Consider the following 8,667-nt stretch of genomic DNA (forward strand, 5'->3'; position numbering starts at 1 on the left):
GCAGCAATCCATCATCTCACTGCATGAGAGACTTCTGCAGCTCACTTTTGCTTGCAATTCCGAAAAYGAGGCAGAAAGGAGGCCTGAACCCCGCTGCCCTGCTCAGCAGCCCTAAAGCCAAGCAAATGGAAACAGCTCAACAKCTTCTGGTCCTGTCACCAGCTGGACATTCTCCGCCAGAATGGGAAAATTGAAAGATGTGCCTAAAATCATGAGCTCGTTAAAAAAAAAAAAAAAATCCACTCAAAGGGTGTCAAGAGCTGGGGCAATAAATAAAACTGCAAATATTGCAATACTCTGGAGAGTTGGCATGGCAACATACATACAGGCACGTATCTCCTATAGCTCTGCGCTTCATCTGATCGCTTGTGCTCCCCTCAGGAGTCTCARAGGAGATCAGGGACACCAGAACGCAGGGAAAATTTTATTACCATGCAAAATAAAGAAAATTCTCGTTGCAGCACCACTCCTCACACATCCCCACCCTCCAAGGTCATGCATTCCCTGTCGATCATATGAATTACTCTCACACACGCACATGCACATAGATTTCTTAATTTATAGAGGCTGTCAGCTTTCATAATTGACACAATTTTTACCCTAATAGGGAATGTAAGAGGAACTCTCTTTTCCTRTATCTTTCACAAACAAGGAGCCACAAGCCTGCCATAGGTCAGTAACTTCAGGCTGATTTCCTAGTTAATAAGCCCAATTCTGCTAAGTGTTCTTCCATCCCACCAGGCAAGTCCTCCCCATTGGTAACAAAAAAGGGTTGAAATGGAAGCCGGTCTGATAGTTCCTCATCTCCTCTGCCACCTGGGGCTCCTGCCATGCACTGTCCCAGGAAGGAAGGAATGACCCAAAGGAAAGGGGATGGGGGATGAGGTGGGGATGGCAGGCATGGCGCTTCCATCCCAAAACCCATACCCAAGCCCATGGATGGCATTCACAGCCTCTTTTCCAGAATATTAATGTAATTTAATGTAATTTGTCAGTTGCTGAGAGGAAAATCAAATATTCTACTTTTACGTCTGGGATATATGTGGACCAGAAGAAGGAAACTCACATACAGCTTAAATTACCGGAGAAAAATATAGCAATAGAATCTGTAATCACTGCAGCCGACTGATTTCACCACTTCCTCATCTGGCATTTTAACTTGCAGATGTAACAGAAAAGGTGTGTCTCCTGAAGGGATGAAATATYTGCCTCTTGGGACCCTTTTAGGGCTGAGGATACTTGGCCTCATGCCTGAGAAGAGGCTGTGGTCTCCACTGACCCCCTTATTTTTGGGAATGGGTGCAGAGACCAGGAAGGGCCAAGAGGGACCACGCCACCTCCAGCTCTCACAGCCTTCAGGTGCTCATGGTACTTGCAGTAGTGTCACCACAGGCCAAATAAATAGGTTAATATTTCTTTTCCACCTTTTTCCCAATGCTTTTTCCAAGCATTGCCTCTGGAAAGTCCATGGTGTATTACTCCTATTGTGCACAACAGATGCATATCAAAAACTGAAACAAAATGGGTAGCAAAGTCTTCAGGAACTGAACTCCTTCCACCGTTCAGTTGCTCACGACCAGCCACACAGCACATGTGGGAGGACACCAAAACCAGGCCATTCCCTTCACCTCTTACAGAGTCCTCTCTCCCTCCAAGTGACTTATAATCAAAGACTTCAAATTTGTGCTCTCCCCAGCTCAAAACCTCAGAAAATATTTCTCTCTGTTTGCAAGAGGAACTGCAGAGGTACAGCCTTGGGGTGAGAAACCTGTGAGCTTGGGGTGAGCCCTGGGGTGAGACACCCATGAGCGTGGGGTGAGCCTTGGGGTGAGACACCCGTGAGCCTGGGGTGAGCCTTGGGGCGAGACACCCGTGAGCTCTCCAGAGCTGCTGTTGAGAGAAGCTTTGTGCCACGCAGGTGCCGTGGTGACTTCCCAGATGTGACAGGCGTGGTGAACATCTCCCAACTCCCTTCGTCTGCCTGGAAAGGCTGGACACACTTTTCCGACACACCGGAAAACCCTGCTGGCCTAAACACTCAGTGAATAATGTCTCCAGAGCCGGGATTGCAGCGGACATTTACTGCCTCTGCWATGATCTATGTTCCTCCAAGAGTGCCTCTAAATGGGATTCCTGAGTTGGGAAGCCTGTTCCRCTCACACTGTTCAAACCTGGCTTAGAGACAAGGACTTGCATTGCTCCTGTTACAAATATGTGTTTATAGACCATCGAATATCCAACATCAGCAAGGAAGACTTCCTTGCTCTCCCAAAGATTGCCTGGGAAAAAAAAAACACAGAACATTTTTAAAAGTCCTTTGCCTGACTTGTAGATGGGGTCTCATGATTAAACTGGGGACAGGCCCTCTATAGACCTGTGCGTAAAGCCATGATGCTCATCAAATGACACTGTGAGGGAGTAAAGGTCCCAAATGGAAACCTATCTGCTTAGACATTTTTACAGATCATGGCAATGCATCAAATTAATTTTATTTCTTTTATTGCCTAGAAGAAATAACAGTCAGAAAATTACACATGCTTTGAGAAGAGAGGTGGTGGATGCTTCTGATAATGCAGAGGATGCAGCAAATGAAGAGTATGGAAAACTGCAAATTGCTGCTGCAGGAYCAAAGGAAGAGACATGGAGGTTGGTTGCTTTAGCACTGGAGTGGCATGTCTGGATGCTGCACATACCTCAGCACTTTCTGTAGGAACAGAAGCTTGATCTTGTGTTTGCCCAACAACTGAGCTTTCAATTCTACTGTCTCCTCCCCATACCAAATATTCAGGGTCCTAGGACTAGCAAAATGATGACTAGAGGAATAGATAATGCTGCAGAGCTTAGTTTCCAGAAAAATAATCAAGCCTGGTAGCTGAGAGTAAAGTGGACACCTGAGAAACACAAACTGAAAAAGGAAAATCTGGAAACAAATGGGAATGGATGCGTCCAATATAGTGTCAGGTCTGAGAGGATTCAAGGAACGGGTTGATGCCTAGAGAGGAACAGCTGCCTCCACCTGCCCTGGGTGCTTGGAGTAGCTCTCATGGCAAGAAGATGCACTTCTTATCCAGCTGAGCAGAAAGGAAGCTTTGTGAGAATTTTCTGTGTCCTTCACTAGTACTACACAACTACTTGTCTGCTTATGGTTGTTGACACCAGCACCGACCACTTTGGCTTCTGAAAAGCGTCAAACAACTGGAGAAAACAGAAGCTGCTTCTAGAAGAGCTATGTAGCTACCAGGAGCCCAGTCATATCCTGAGCAGAGGGCTGAGCAAATATTTTCTTAGAAAATAAACTAATAGATAAAAACATCATTCTGGTCATTCTGAAAATGGTGAAGGATTCTGGCTGAATACAGGGAATATTTCTGGTTCCTGCGAAGTAACTGACAGAACAAGAAGATGTTTGCAGTCCATGTCCTCATGGCTACTAAGGTCGGGGGGAGCCCTGTGTGACACCTTGAAGAGCTGGCACAGGATCTCTCTTCCACTAGGAATTCAAACAAATGCAAATCTTCGCGCAGGTCTCCTAATTAATCACTGAAATTTCAATAAAAACATTGTAGCACCTGATGCATACCAACTCTGATGCTAATTATTTGCTTAAATCTCATTGTCTTTTAGTCAAACAATATATTTTTTCCTGACAAATAAAGCAACATTAAGCCTGAGCACTAAGGTACAAGATATTAATGTTAATGGGCTGTTAGTGAAAGCTGATTAACCGTGGTGCCACGGCAGCCCAGCTAGCAGAGAACTTGGTACTCATAAATCCTGCCATTCTGGCCTTCTGTTATGTCAACCTCTCTACCTCTGCTAATCAGATGATTACATCAAAGTCTTCGTTATTTCACTCTGAGCCCAGGCAGAGTATTTAACATGGATATTATCAGTTGGATATTTGGGAGGGTGAAACCAAAGAAACCAAAGGATCCCCAAAAGGTCTTACAATGGCCTTACTCATGTTGTGTAACCCCTTGTCATRGGGCTGCTACAACAGCTTCTCCAGATGTGCTCAGGATGCATCTMATTTTTACTATTGGTTATATTTTATTAGCTCATTTTGTTCCATTCATGCTTTGGAAAAAAAATAAGAAACAGAGCAGGAGTTACGAGGAGAGAGTTTTCCACTACAGAAACCGCACTGGCAATTACAGGTTTTCCTTTTGTTCTGATTCAGACTTGACAGGCAAGGCCAAGTGAAGGGCCAAACCACAAAGAGTGAGGAAATATATATATATATATATATATATATATGTACGACCACTGAGCTTCTTCATAAAGCATGAATCCACATCACTGAACAAATCCAAATAAATAACACAACCTTCCGTGGCTTCCCATCGTCTTTTGAAAGCCATCCACCAGCCACCTCCAGCCTACGCTGTATCGCCTCCAGACTTGCTCCCATTCCTCACAAAKGTAGCTTTGACCCGTGCTGTGATATCTCAGCAGCATTCACTTAATGCAAGCTCTTTCCTTCGTGTTTTTGACTCTGGTGACAGCTCCCTCAGCCCAACAGCAGCTTGTGAAGGTTGTGCATGATGGAGACCCCATGGGCAGTGGAGCCTCATACTTGGCCAACAGCAGTGGGACCATTGGTGAGAGATGAAAGTTGAAGGAAGGTGCAAATGCCCCTCCAAGGACAGTCCCTTGGCCATATTGCACAGACTTGCAGTCATGCTCCTCCCACATTACAGATCCTTTGCACATGGAGCCAGTGGCAAGGAGACCTCTTTTTAAGGTAATGCTGCTCATTATCAGCCGAAACTTCCAGAGGGACTTTGTGAGGTTTCCTCCCAAAGCTTGCCAGAAGGTTTGAGGCTCCTCAGTGCAGAGACAAGCTCTTGAATGACTTGAAATTAGGCCCTTTCTCTGGGTGTTGGGTCTGGCCTTGGTGCATTGGGCGCTGTGGGAAGCCTTGGGATGTGCCGATGTCTTCATGGCAGTATGGAGCCATGGCCAGCTCCAAGGTGCCKATCCTGGCACCACCTGCCCTGCCAACCCCAGAGGCTGCTCTTTGGTGGCAGCATCTTTAGACTCGTTCTTGGAGCAAAGAGCAGCTCTCATCAGAGCCTGCAGAGCAGTGAGCAGCTTCCCACGGGGAGCGGGGCTGACAGAGCTACAGTAAGTGGCAGATGGACTTTCACCCAAGGTTAGAGTCAAGAGGATTTTTCAACATGCCTTTTTTTTTTTTAAATCTCATCTTAAACAGACCCTCTCAAGGAAAGCTGTAATTATTTCAATCTTTTTTTTTCCCCTCCCCTTTCCCATTCTGGAAAGGCACTTGGCTTTGTAAGTCCTTAGAGGAAATTTTATGGAAGAAATCATGCCAATTCTTTTCTTTTCCTTTTGCTTTTTTTTTTTTTTTTTTTTTTCCTTCTCTGATACATTTCTACCAACACACTTACCAGGGAACAGGGCTTTATTTTTATTTTTTTATTGGGGATTGAGTCACCCTTTCCTCTCCCCGATTCCTCCATGCAGCACTAAGGATAAATGATATCTGGCATAGAATTTACCACATGCCTGCCCTGAAGAGGAGCCCCACACCCAGCTCTGCACGCTCCTCTGCAAAGGTCCCTGCACTTGGAGTAATTCTGGCTGGCAGGCGCTGCAAAAGGATGGGGAAAATCCCTGTCACACGATGCTGGTCGCCGCAGAGGCCCCATGGAGCTTGGCAGTGACCGGGGCTCTGCTCGGGGACCACCAGGGAGGGGAGGGCAGTGATTCAGCACACACAATAACCATCATGATGTCTGTTCAGACGCTGTGCCTCCCATCTCCTCAGTCTTTCCTCATATTCTGCAACCATTCGCTTAACATCCTGCGTCATTTGCGTCCCTCGGAGTCCCCGAGCTCCCGTCATCTGCCCGGCCAGGGGCAGCGCGTCCTTTGGGCACAAGGAGTTGCCATCTGCTGTGGGGAAGATCCTAAATTTGCAGCTGCCCATAAACGAGGCCATTTCACGGCCAACCCTCAACTCTTCACCCGCTTGCTTGAGCGCRGTCCCTCCGTTACGGGTCGCTGTCTGGGACGAGTGAGAGCCCGTGCCAGGGCAGCTGTGTGGTGGCCGTGCCAAGGAGGAACCTCCTATTCCTGCAGCCGCCAGCGCTGTGTTCTGGGGACGTGACTTTTAAAGCTTCTTTCCAGATTTGCACCGTGCTGATGCCAGAGAACACTCCCCATGCGTTTGCTTCCTTAATTTTACTTCTCCCTTGAGCAATTTCAACCCAAACCACTCAGGCCAAGCCTAGTGCCGGTTCCCTCATATTACAAACTGGAAGCGGGAGTGGGTTAAGACTCTTTGCACTTAACCACCCTAAAGGAGTAGGAAGAGGGATACAACCCTGTGGGTTGTTTCATGTTGCAGACACCTCTGCGACCAAGAGCAACCAAGCTCCACCTCGGTTGCTTCATGTTGCTACCTTGGTTGTTTCATGTTGCAGACGCCTAAAACAAGCTCTGCCTTCTAACCAGATGCCTCGTGCCCTCACAGACAGTCCTGCCAGCTCTCAAGTCAGGCGAATGTGCTCACAGCTCTTGCTGCTGCAGGGTTTGGCTGTGCATTTGTGTGCTGCTAYGGAGCTGAAGACCTGCACTGGCGGGAAAAAACATTCTGGCATGCCTCCAGTAGAGCCTGGCGAGCTTGTACCAGGGCTTAGGAGGCCCTGCAGGGGTGTATGGTTCCCCTGTGAAGATTTTCATGCTTTTGGTTAAGTATAGAAAGCGCCTATGTGGGTACGGAGCCTTTGCAGCTTTGCAGGCTTGTAGATGCTTGCCACATTTCTCACCTAAGAAATGCTTGATTCTTCTGGAAGTRCCTTCAGATTTGTCCTTCTCTCCTGAAAATGGGGAAAGAGAGGAGACAGCACAAGCTGACATGTGTGTGGTGGATGGAGACAAAACCGTGGCCAAGGACCACCTGCATGACAAGCAAGTGAAGCAGTGGCAGCCTCTCGGGCRGCCTACAGCCTCCATCCAAGGGGTGGCCTGGGTGGTTTGCTGAAAATACTGACACTGCTGCCGAGACAGTCAGTGTTTGTGGCTCTGCAGGCCCCAGGGAGGCTCCGGATCCCTCTCGTGTTGCCCTTGAAACGTGCTGCATTACAGCGGGGCAGAACAGGCAGTAGCAGATAAATCAAGACAGGGCTGAGTAATTTTGGTGCAAGATGCTGCAGCTTCGCTGAGAGTGACCAATTTATGCTCGAGCAGCCTGYGGACAACATGTACAGAGCTGCATTACTGAGAGCCTGCAATGGACACGTGTCTGCTTTCGCGCTGGCTCAGGTGAACACAGGCTCAGGTGAACAAGGAAGAGCAGCTCCTTGGTGCCTCCTGCAGACCAGAACCTGGCGAAATTATGGGGTTGGGAGCTCATCACACATCACTCATATGGACCTTCAGGGACCCGAGGCTGGAGCGTCCCCCGCTCTGGGTCCTCCTGAGGTGACAGGARCCCAGGTTCCCAGCAGCACAGCCCTGGCTCTGAGGTCAGGTTCTCCAAAGAGCGAAGGTTGTARCAGTGCCCACTGCTGAGGAGCAGCAATGAGTAAACACGGCCAGGGCTTCTGCTGTGGGACTGCAGAAATGTGTCACATTCCTGTGGTTTTTAGGGTGAAGAAGCCTTTTTGAATGTCCATAGGGTCAGGACTCACGCAGCTGGTTGGTCTGCCAAGCAAGGTGGGGTAGGAGGAGATACACAGCACAATGCAAGTCAGAGGAAGACACAGACCCTGATGTGTTATTTTTCATTTGCTGTTTGTGGTGTTAAAATTTGAGCCATGCTCAGCAGGAAGGAGCCTATGGGGATGGGCAGCCTAAGGCAGCCTTGCGCAGTGGGATCAAGGTGCAGAAAGGGAGTTAAAGGCATCCTCTGGGAATATCTCTGGCCTGACAAGAGGCAAGACAAGATCTATCAGCCTTTGGGTTCTCAAAAATAATGGCTCTCTAAGTCTGCCTTTCCAAAGGGTCCTTTCAAGGGGTTTGTCAATGCAAGTTGGAATTTGGGTGAAAATAATTTCAATTGCAGTGTTGCCCCTGCTGCAAGTAGGAGGTTAGCYGACGGTGGGGAGGATCTCCAAGTGTGTTTCTGCTCACAGAAGGAACTGCTGGCGAGCCAGGTACTTCCTTTGTAGTGAATGAAGTGCCGTTACATCCCAGCCCTATTTTCTCCAGACACAGGAAGGCTAAAACAGCAGGAGGCATTTTCATTGCTCACAGCTCCAAATCCCTTCTCAGCTAATAGCTAGTCAAAAGCACTCTGCTTTTTCCCGGGGTCATGCTACTAGCACTTCCCTATTATCTCCAAGGCTTGCTTGCTATCTTCCCTGTCTGCCTCCGTCCTTTCCCAGGTGCCCATCCAKTTGCATCTGTCTTCCAGCAAAATCTTCCGCCTGTATCCATCGGCCTSTCTGGGCCACAGTCAATGTTTTGGGCAGAGGCTGCTCTGCTCTCTGCTCTGCAATGGGATTATTTGCTGACTTGCTCTGAAGGAGGAGCAGTGATGATGGCCACCAGTCTCAGAGGTGTTCCTTGCCCCAGGGTCTAACTATACGTTGACCGGGACAGCATGGGGAAAATGTGACCCAGGTTGTCCAGCCACAAAGGAAAAGGCAGCAAACATGTTGGCGTTGCCAGACAATTTCCTTTTTATTGCAGGTTTTG

This window comes from Nothoprocta perdicaria, unplaced genomic scaffold, assembly GCF_003342845.1.
Source record: "Nothoprocta perdicaria isolate Ctin4 unplaced genomic scaffold, notPer1 scaffold_181, whole genome shotgun sequence".
Lineage (NCBI taxonomy): Eukaryota > Metazoa > Chordata > Aves > Tinamiformes > Tinamidae > Nothoprocta > Nothoprocta perdicaria.